At 37.3% G+C, this 11,021-nt stretch overlaps 1 long non-coding RNA gene across 4 annotated transcripts; it reads right to left on the minus strand.

Annotated features, from left to right (window-relative positions):
• Window positions 1-893: 893 nt before the first annotated feature.
• On the minus strand, window positions 894-6,532 carry LOC141708519 (uncharacterized). 4 transcript variants are annotated; one of them, XR_012569520.1, is made up of 2 exons: window positions 3,373-6,532; window positions 894-1,958 (listed from the first exon to the last, which is right to left on the minus strand). It is a non-coding gene; the product is annotated as an uncharacterized LOC141708519 (long non-coding RNA). The 4 variants fall into 4 exon arrangements; XR_012569519.1 differs by having other exon boundaries at window positions 894-1,994; XR_012569517.1 differs by having other exon boundaries at window positions 3,336-6,532.
• Window positions 6,533-11,021: the final 4,489 nt, after the last annotated feature.

The following is an 11,021-nucleotide window of genomic DNA, read 5'->3' on the forward strand; positions in this document are numbered from 1 at the left end:
TTGTTTTGCCAACCGAGTTTGTGAACGTTGATGGAATAAGCTTCAGTTATAGACCTAGAAAAATGATCACAAGTGCAGATTTTCTAACCTTAAAGAGCCTGATAAAAAAAAGAATACGTCCAGTTAAGGTCAATGTAAGAACTGGATTATATACAAGCACAAAAGTACTCCAATTCTTTCTAAAAATTATACCAAATGTGGACGCATACAACTTCATTTAGGCATGAATGTCATGTTTGGGCAATTACATATAGGGCTGTAAACGAACCGAGTCGAGTCGAGTTTTTCCTTAACGAGTTCGAGTTCGAGTTTTTTCTTAACGAGTCGAGTCGAGTTCGAAAAGTTTAATGATCAGATTTTCATGTTCGAACTCGAGTTCGTTAACAACCGAGTCGAGTTCGAGTTGTTCACGAACTTTTCGAGTCGAGTCGAACTCGAGTCGAGTTCAAGTTAGTCATTAATTTTTTAATTTTTTTTATCTTTTTTTCCAATTAGAGTCCAAATAAGACCCAACCCAAATAAAATAAAATTTAAGCCCAGTCCAATTAGGAAGATACGGGTAGAGATAGAACATGTTCATATATATATATTTAGATTTTTTTATACATATTGCTTATCGAGTCGAGTTCGAGTCGAGTTTAACGAGTCAAGTCGATCTCGAGTCAATCTCGAGTCGAGTTCGAGTCGACCACTTGTAAAACTCGGATCGACTCGATAAGTTAAACGAACATATTTTCTTATTCGAACTCGAGCTCGATTACTTAACGAGTCGAGTCGAGCATAACGATCAGCTCGGTTCGTTTACAGCCCTAATTATATATAAAGCCAACAGAAGCAAACACTTTATTCATTTAAACTTATTAGTTTTACACATTAGCATATAGCAAAAAGTATGCAACTTCAAAAGTTTAATTAGATCATGTGACCTTGAAACATAATTCTTTGCTCCCGATATCTAAAACAGCAGAGACATAGAGTGACAGTATTAAATTTATAATAGGCAAGGTTGGGTGTGAGCAGGCAGGCATTATTCAGAGCCAAAAATTGTCCAAGCCTAAATCATCTTCCAAAATATCTTTGAAAATCTCGTCACAGACATCAGCATTAAGATCCCCCGGGTTCTCGATCGTCTCCAAATCAGTTGTTCCCATGACTTCATCCCACAAGGAAGAATTGTCAAATTCTGGCAATTCCATCATCAGGTTTTCTTTGATATTGTTGCACCTTTCTTCCAAGTTCTCTCCATTCTTCCCAGCATTATCGCCTTGGACTTCATCATGATTAACAATCGGACCTACATGGCATTGTTTCCCTTTCAATACAGAATTGTAATCATCATTAATCAACTGATTGTTTATCAGGTAGTCATACGGATTGGTAGTTGGAGAAAATTCATGACCTGGTGGATATTTAACCTGCTCCATTTATATAATTTGTTCTTCAGGAACTTTGACTCCATTTGAATTTACAAGGGCATCCTTGCTAGTGGCATGGACTGGACATGACACCTGAGGTACGCTCTTGGAAAAATTGAGCACAGCATAAGCACCAAATAGACTACCAGCAGGCTTATCATGGGCCTCAGCTGGTGGACATTTACGATGTTGCTCTTCTATGATTCTTTCTTCTGGAATTCCAATTTCTTTCCGATCAACGAGGGTGTCCTTGCTAGTGGCGACTGTGGCATGGATTGGTCATGATACCTGTGGTAGCCTCTCAGGAAAATTGAGCATGGCATTGGTACCAAAAAGCTTGATAGCGGCCTCATCATAGGCCATAACTGCAGCCTCAGGATCTTTAAAAGTTCCTATCCAAGTGCGTTTTCCATGATTAAGCTCGCGTATCTCCGACACCCATGAGCCCCAAGTCCGCTACCTCACACCTTTGAACTTGCAAGATGCATTATCCGGTCCACCTCTTCTTCTCATGCTGCCCTTCCTTGACCTCGGTTGAGTTGCCTTCATCACCGATTTTTCAGATTTTGAGCTAAGTGTCTTTGACATGTGGGGAATGCCTTATTATATTAGTTATTTAAATAATACATATGAAAGCTTAATAAGGAGTTGATCTTGAAGAGGGTATATATAGCGAGGAAGTGATGCTACGTGTCCGCAAACAGAGGGGGGTAAGTAATACTTGGCAATGCCAATTTATCTAGTAGTGTCACTCAACGATCATCATTTTTAACTCTCAAGCATGCTGATATATAATATACATATTAAATAATTCTCCAAATACTTTAGTATTTTGGAAGAAATAGTTAACTTACTGATCTACCAAAGGCTCTTTTTTTTACCAACAATTACATAATCATGATATACATCTTAAGTAGTAGAAAGAAATGCAGGTTTGGTATGAATCGTGTGCAAGCTTCCCCAACAATTAATTGAGGAGAATTGTTGCGTGATTCACCCCATTTGACTAGTGCATCATTCTCTCAACGGATTTTGGAGGATTGGTAACTAAACATGTGTGTGTGTGTGTGAAACCACACGTGCCAGAGAGTAGTGTAAATTCTGTGAACGCTTCTGAAGAGAAATAAAGGTAGAGATAGATCTTTGACAATTTGAGATGCATGCAAGTAGAATTTAGAAGATGACGTGGATAGTGATGTCATTGTTATGTGACTATTCAAGAAAACAGATAAGCTCTGAGAAAAATAGTTCCACAACTTAGAAGTAGACAATGAGCAGTAACAATTCAACTTTATTACTAGTTAAGTGGAGGGAAATTAGAAGTTTGGCACAACCTATCAGTTTTTCATTTTCATAAGCAGTTACAATTGCAAGCCCCTCAATAAATAGCACTATATTATTCCAGTCACGTAATTCATTAAAAATGTATTTTAGATATTCTTTTTAAAAATTTATCTATAAAATTTACGACAGTAGTTGAGGTGTAACTAATAATATCAGTTCTTCAAACAAAATCCACTACGATATTATAATGCACGATCTTCTAAGTTCTAAGCAATAACATATTGTGACACTATGATTTATTACCAAAATATATTACAATACTAGTAATAAAGTAGAACTGATACTGCTGTCAAAAAACAAAGTAGAACTGTTACTGCTTGATATTGTCTAGTTCTAAGTTGTGGAATTATTATCTCAGAGTCTATCTGTTTTCTTGAATAGCCGCATAACAATGAATAGCACTATAATATTGCAGTCACGTAATTCATTAAGAATATATTTTAGATATTCCTTTAAAATATTGATCTATTATGTAGTTGAGGTGTAATTAATAATTCAGTTCTTCAAACAAAATCAAATATAATATTATATTATATTGCACGATCTTCTAAGCAATAATAGATAGTATTTGTGTACCTTTTCTTTACATTTACTAAATCTCGTGAAAGCGTACCATATTTAGCTTCTATTGTAAAAACCATTTCTCTGCTCATATGAGTGATCTCCGAGATATTACATGCACAGATGCTCATTTAAGCATGCTCTACGTATCCAAAACTTCATTGTGATCTCCGCAGTGGCGCAAGGATGTTCATATCTTCTTCAACATTTAGTTGAAATCATTTCCCTTTCTGCTTGTAAGAGCATATTGTAAATTATACTATCATTATTAAGCAAAAAAGCCGATCTATAATGTTGAATATGAAATAAACTACTTCTCTATGCAGTACAAAACAGCTATCATGGAAGGGTAAAACTAAATAGCTTCCAACTTGACTTAAAACAAAAAAAAATGACAAGAAAACTTGGCACAGAAATTTTGAGTCTACGCAAACAAAAAACATTGTGTTGGAAAGAAGTACAGAAATCATTCCTAAAAAAGGAAGGATTTACAGGAGAGTTTCTAGTTAGGCCTTAAACATATAAAATTTAAATTCACCAGTGCAGATTCATATACAAATGTCTTATTCCATCAAATAAATCAAAGATTTCATTTGTATAAAGAAAGAGCAAACACTATGTTGTACAATATATATCCCAATCACAAAAGGAATGTGATTGTGCAATTACTAGATATTTTTTAAAAAAATATACATTACATAATTTATTCTTTTAAATTAAATTTCAAATTTTCACTTTAGAAAGCTGATATAGAGAAATGCTCATTTAGGAATTAATGCAATGAAACAGACCAGAAGAGCAGAACACGAGTGGCTCTTGTAATGATAAAACTACATTAGAAACTTACTGAACACCACCCCCACAACTGGAAAGGCCCGAAGATAATTCTCAATTTCTTTGATTTTTCTAGCCTTGCTAGACATCTCTGAAGAATTTTTTTTTTGTTCCATCTCAGATGAGGAAAGTGACAATATAATTGCTTCATGTCATGTGTTAAAACCGATTAACTCGATGGGGGATATGATTAACATAATTATTTCTAGACAAAATATCCCTAGAGTATTTAGCAAGGCAAGTACACAAACATACTACATATTTCATTATTCCATCCTTGAATAAAGAGGGGTGATACATGCCTGGAAAAAAATATGAAAAATATCATAGTAGTACAAAATCGATAAATCAGAAATGGAGAGAACAAAATAAAAATTTTAGGTTACATATCAGCCTTATTATTTGAATGTTTCAAAAAACGAAACAATCATACTGACAATAATGCAAACTATCTGCAGCCTGCATTTAGTATCATTAGGATTTAAGCAAGATATATATGCTTAAGCGATTAGCTCCGGATAAACACTATATGTTAGTTAAGAGATGTTCAGGTTTGTTTTTTCAAACCCCAAACTCAAAAGCCTTATGATCTGGCCAAGTGGCCATTGGTAAAAACTACGTCAACCCATCACATAAGCGAAAATAACCATTTCATCGAATAAATTGCACTATGTGGCCTGTAAAGTTATTTCTCTGCTGTTTGATGGCAGCATGTTACGTGTGAATATTTTGGTGACTGCAAATAATTTTCAAAGCAGAAAAGGGACTTCAATCGACCAACAAACTTAACTTTTAAGGGGGTAATTTTGTCCTGAGCAAGACAGAAAGGCCAACACCCTACTTAACAAAAGAAAAAGTCCATACCTAGTGCACAGAGCTCCTGCAACAACAAGATTAAAAGAAGGTCCCGTTTCATGGCAAAAACTAGCAGTGAAACATTAGAATTTAACGACAGGCCAAAATCTCAGAAATCTGTTAGATATTTAGGCTTAGACGAGTAATGAAACTTTAAGTTGGCTTGCGAGTATCATAAACCATATATATTTGTTAAAATAGTTTAGTTAGCTATCGGTGGATTTAATTAGGTTGGCACTTGGCAAACAAAAAACAGCATGGTTTATAAAGGTTGAAAGTAGGGAGAGTCATTCAAATAGGCTATGGATTCGGATCCACACCAGATCACAAGTGGGTTATTAGAATTGACAGCTAGACCAGGTAAACTTGTATGGGAATCATAGAAAATTTTTTAAAACCAAAACAAAGAAGGTCTGTGTAAAATCAAGGGAGAGAAAGTAAGTAGACAAACATAAATTAACGAATTAGCTAATTGATGGGTTGATGAAACAGTAGCCGGAGGTGAAGATTTTCTGACCAACCCAACTCAGGCAGTGGGATATGCGACTTCGTTTGTAATTGGAAAGAGGCCATTAATAGGATCTTCTTGGGATCCGGTTATATAAGAAACCGTGGTGGAAGATTTTGGTAGTCAAAGGAGTGGCTAGTTTACCAGAAATATGTTGGAAATCAATGAACAAGAACATAGTGAATAACGAAATTCTAGGAATTACGAGATTCTGTAGAGAGAGTTGGAAATTTTGAATAGCTCGAATGAAGAAATCTGTCCATCATAAAGGACTTTAGAGTAGATCTGAAGGAAATTCAATTGATCGGTTATTAAAGTTTTTGAAGACAGATGAAGAATGGTTGAGCGTTGACGGTTGCTCAATTTATCCCTAATGCCTACCCAATATTTAAGTATAGTGAAAGACCGTCTAAACTCTAACGTTTCTAACGAAATTACCTTTATGCTCTATAGTTTCTTACGAAGATACCTTTATGCTTTTAAAATATATTTCTGGTCCCCAAAATGTTCACTTTTACAGTGTGGAAATCAAAATGCAAGAAAATAACTTTTTACACAACCTAAGTGCAATTTACTAAGAAAAACAAAGAAACTACAAATATTTCCTGACTACATATTTCGGACAATCCAATAGTCATTTTCAGGATCCTCTGTAGCAGTATCAATTACATGGAGTAGTAATCGAGTTCTCCCAAGGTTGTGACCAATACGCTGTTAAAGACAAGGTTAAGTACGGTTGTTGGAGTTTACAAAAAATGAAGAACCAGCACCATACCTTCCCCAGATGTGCTCCTAAGACCAGGCATATCAGCGAATGTTGCTTGAGATAATGTTATCCTGCACCCAAACTAGGGTCACCATTGAGGCGTCAAAGATTTGGCATCAAGGTTGTGAAACGGATACTAGGAAGCACCGACACTGATACGGCGACACGGGACACAGGGATTCGTCGATTATCAAAGTGTCCTGGATACGCGACACAACAAAAAAAAGTAATAAAAAATATAAAATATAAAATTTGTATATATCAAATATTGAACAACTTCATTCATAATGATAATAGAGTTTCTTTCATAATAAGTGATAAACTACTGTAAGATCTATTCTACATTTTAATTCAAATATATTCAAATGATCATCTTGTGATAACTTTCCTTCAAATAACAAGAATGATCAATACAGATATATGTTTTATATATATATAGATGTATGTATATTTGATTGTAAATATATATGGTTCTGTATTCTATCGAATTAAAGATGAAGAGGGATGTTATAAAAGACAGAGAGACGTGAAATTAGGGTAATATAAGATGGTTTGGGCTTTTTAAGATGATTCTGGGCTTTTCTATATGGGCCGAGTAGGTGGGCTGTATCAGTCACGTGTTGACCCGTGTCGGTCGCCTTTTTCTGCCAACACGCCACATGGTGTGTCGATGTGTCGGACACGTACTCAGCCGTGTCGGTGCCAAGTCGCCGTCTCGGTCTCGTCCGTGTCCGACACGCATACGGCAGCCTTTTTGGAGTGTCGGTGCTTCCTAGAACGGATATAATCAACAGAAATCAGGTTTGTAAAGTGTGGCTGCCAATAATGAAGACTTTCCGATATATTGAAGCGGAAGCCCAGGCACAAAAAAGAAGCACATCTAAGATATCAACAACCGCAATGCCAGTGTGCCATATAACGTTAATACTTTAGTAAAATTGATATCAAAATCTTCCAGCTATCCAGGATTGATAATTTAAGTAACATGTAATTAATTGGGAACATTGGACCCAAAGTCCCAAACTAAAATTCATAATGACGATACCCAAATAGACAAGTACTTCCTACTTCATCATTATTTGACTGGAGTTTGCTCTAGCTTTATTTATGCAAGATAATTAATTTTTCAGCTAAAACTGCAGAGGACTCATGTCAGATCATAATTATAAAGTATATGATAACAAAGAGAAGGGATTAGTATTTACAAACACCAATACATTTTATACCGTCAACTCTTTAAAATTTTTAAATGAAAAATAATAATATGATTCAATGAGGCGCAGGTGGATTGAACTAGAGCTAATTGTATGCTCCTTAAAGCTTAAACCACGGCTATATCCACCAGTAATTTGTGAAAAAAATATATTCACCATTGACACATGTCTTCTCATGATCTGGATATAAATATAAACAAGCACAAAGTCACCAGCTTGTGCAGCACATGTATGTGCATGCATATTTGTGCATAAGCTTGCGTGAAGGTGTCCAAACAATAAAAATTGTCCGTGGCTCCGCGAACATATGCATAAGAGTGGGAAAACAAGGAAAACATGGGTACTTAGTGACTTACTACAAGCCCGGCATCAGCTACTCCCCTTAGTATTAACTGCAAACTAACCTCCTCTCAGGCTTACCTAGAAGTAGAATTTCCAAAAGATTATTGTATACTATGTCTTATAATTAGCATTTTTCAGGCATTTAATAAATTAAAATAATAAAATCTTGGCGAGCTGATTCAGAAACTATACTAATTTATTTCTTACTGGAACCTTAAGACCTTCTTTACTTGGATATAACTTGGAACCAAATTGCCATTTACGAAAACTTAATATAGATATCAAAAAATCTGAATTACGAGTGTTATTTAAGATACTGATATGCCAATATTATTATTATTATTATTATTAGACTATAATTTTAGGAGATGATCTTCTTTGCTTAATGAGCTAACCTCCTTCAATGGGGTTGTTGTCCTTTATTTATACCAAGTCCCAAATGGGTTTTATCTTACAAATTGGGCCTTCTTGGGCTTTACATAATATTTCATAATTATCCTAACTATGATTCCTTTGGGCCATCTTGTCTTGGTCCAACATTTGTCCCCCTCCTAGTGTAAGCAATTATCTTTAGATTTGCGCTTTTTACTTCGGGACCTGAGAATTACTGAGATGTGGAAGATGCGATAAAAAGAAAATAGAGCAAAATAAGACAGTGGGCTGATTAAATGTTAGTGAAATAAAAAAAAATAAGAATAAAAAGACAAGAATATTGAGATAGGAGTGCGTGTGTTGTGTATATCGTTATATCTGAATATTATTTCTTTTCTACTCTCTCTCCCCTTTCTCTCTTGTTTTTTTTGAAACGTATAAGTATTTTCGTTTTTATTTTCTGGGGATTACTGCTTGGACATTGGAGCTTGGCTGTTCGACTTCTGCTTCTGTTAACAAAAAGGGGGAGGTGGCTGGCCGGATCAGCACTTATCTCGTCCTAAACCCTCGACCTCTGCTATAACTTCCTGTAAGTTATTTTCCATCCTCTACATTAACTTTTGCTACTTTCTCCTTTGTATCTTGCCTCTCTTGATTTAGTTTATTCAATTATAATCATTTAATGGATCAGTCTAGTTCATCATCTATCCGTACTGTATCTGATCGGGATCCTGGTAAGCGACCTCTCGAGGAGGGTGATCACGAGTCCTTTCTAAACTTAAATAACCTAGAGATTCCAGACCTAGAGCAGTGTGGGTCCTTCGATTTCATGAACGAGGACGAGCTCTTGGGGAGTGTCCCTATCGGGCCTCTTCCTTCGCCTCCTTTGAGCCCTCGAACCTTAGATAGAAAGCGTCGAATTGTTGAGGATAGTCTTCGTGTTGGTATGGAAGAGTTCGGGGACAGATCAAGTTTGAATTATTTGAGTTATTATATTACCAAGGACCCACCAGTGAGTAAGTTGGAATTATACGTGGATTTGGCAAATGGTTATCGCTATTGAGTACCGACGGCCGATGAAAGGGTATGGATGATGCCGGAGTACGGGATGCACGGGATTTCGCTAATCCTTTTTCACTTCGGGCTTCGGTTACCTATGCACCCATTTTTCTTGACGATGTTCGAGGCTATCGGATGCGGGGTTAGTCAATTGACGCCCAATTCCCTTGCACAGCTTAGTGGGTTTGTTGCTCTTTGTTGTGATAGGAACTTGATTCCTTCATTTAAGCTTTTCTTCTCGATTTACGCAGTTAGGTATCACGACGGGCAGGTTTACTTTGACTCTCCTTACAAAAAGGTTAAGATTGTCCGCGTTAGGTCTTCTAACTCGGGGTATCACTCTAAGTGGCTGTATTTTGGGGGGCCGGATTTAGAGTTCGTAAAGTCGTGTGGGAAAGTGAGTCAGCTTACCATCGACTACTTGAATAATCTCGAGAAGTACGATGCTAAGTATCTGAACGGGTTTCATGGGGTAGCCTCGGTGTACACTCACCTTCAGTTAAAGGAACCCGATTTTTTAGAAATGCATGATTGTAATATTTGCTCGCTCTTTCTTCTCTCTCCCTTTTTCTTTTTACCGTTATTTCTTGTGTTAATATTACTCGTGCTAAATTTTTGTTTTGGCTTGTTTTGCATCAGTGGCTGGAGCCTCTTTAGAGAAGATATTGAATAGCGGGGTCAAAGGAGAGATGGACAAGGCAATGATGCTACTTATTATGAGAGCCTCGAAGAAAGGTGATGATGGAGCCCCCTCTGGTCCCTCGAGGGTTGGGCATTCTGTATAAATTGAGCTCCTGGATGACCAAGGAAATAGAATCGTGGAAGATGTTGAGAAGGTTATGCCAGATGTGGAGCCAGCTGATTTGAATCCTCGCAAGAGGGGTCGTCGAGAGGTCGAAGGGGAGAATTGTGGAGATGGTGGGACTGTTGAAGGGGATGCATCGGTTGGTGGGGTGAATAGGACCCTTACACTGGTTGGTAACAGGGCGACAATGGCCCCTACCATCGACCCCCGACAGAAAAAAGGAGTTGTAAGGGTCGATATTCAGCCCCATAAACGCTGGACAGGTGGAACAACTGTGCCGTTGAGGGTTTTTGATCTTTTTCATCTCCCTCAAGATGCGATTGCTTTCGATGGGCGTCATCGAGAGGATTTAGCGGATCGTTGTAAGAGCCGTGCTGGAAGGGTATGCTATAAAATTTTTGTTGTTGTTTGTTGTTTGTTTTTTTTATTATATTTTTTACTTTGAATTGTAGTTTGTGGCAGTTCCTCGCAGATTTTATGCATATTGTAGAGGAATTTCGCACTGACGGCAATGATGCTGCTTGTAAGAGATTAGAAGCGGAGGTGAGTTCTCTCAGGGTCGAGAGAAAGAAACTCATGGCAGGTTATTCGGAATTGGAAAAGAAATCGTCAGATTTGACGGCGAATAATACCGCATTGTCGAAGAAGGTGGGTGAGATGGAAGTTAAGAAGCAGTCGCTGAATGCCACAGTCTCGGAGCTCGAGAGGAGGTTTTCTGAAGTGGAGAAGGAGCGAGATGAGCTGAAGGGCAAGTGCGAGGGCTTGGAGCGTCACGTTGAGGGGATGAATTCTTCTTATCGTTTAATTGTTGAGAAGAATACCAGTCTAAAGACGGAAGTGGAGAAGGCTGTGGAGGACATCGCTAGTACTCTTGAGGATGGCTACGGGTGGTGTGTTGTCCGCATGAAAAATGCAGGGCTCGACACGACGGGACATTCCTTCGAGG

This window comes from Apium graveolens, chromosome 2, assembly GCF_009905375.1.
Source record: "Apium graveolens cultivar Ventura chromosome 2, ASM990537v1, whole genome shotgun sequence".
In the NCBI taxonomy this organism is placed as follows: Eukaryota; Viridiplantae; Streptophyta; class Magnoliopsida; order Apiales; family Apiaceae; genus Apium; species Apium graveolens.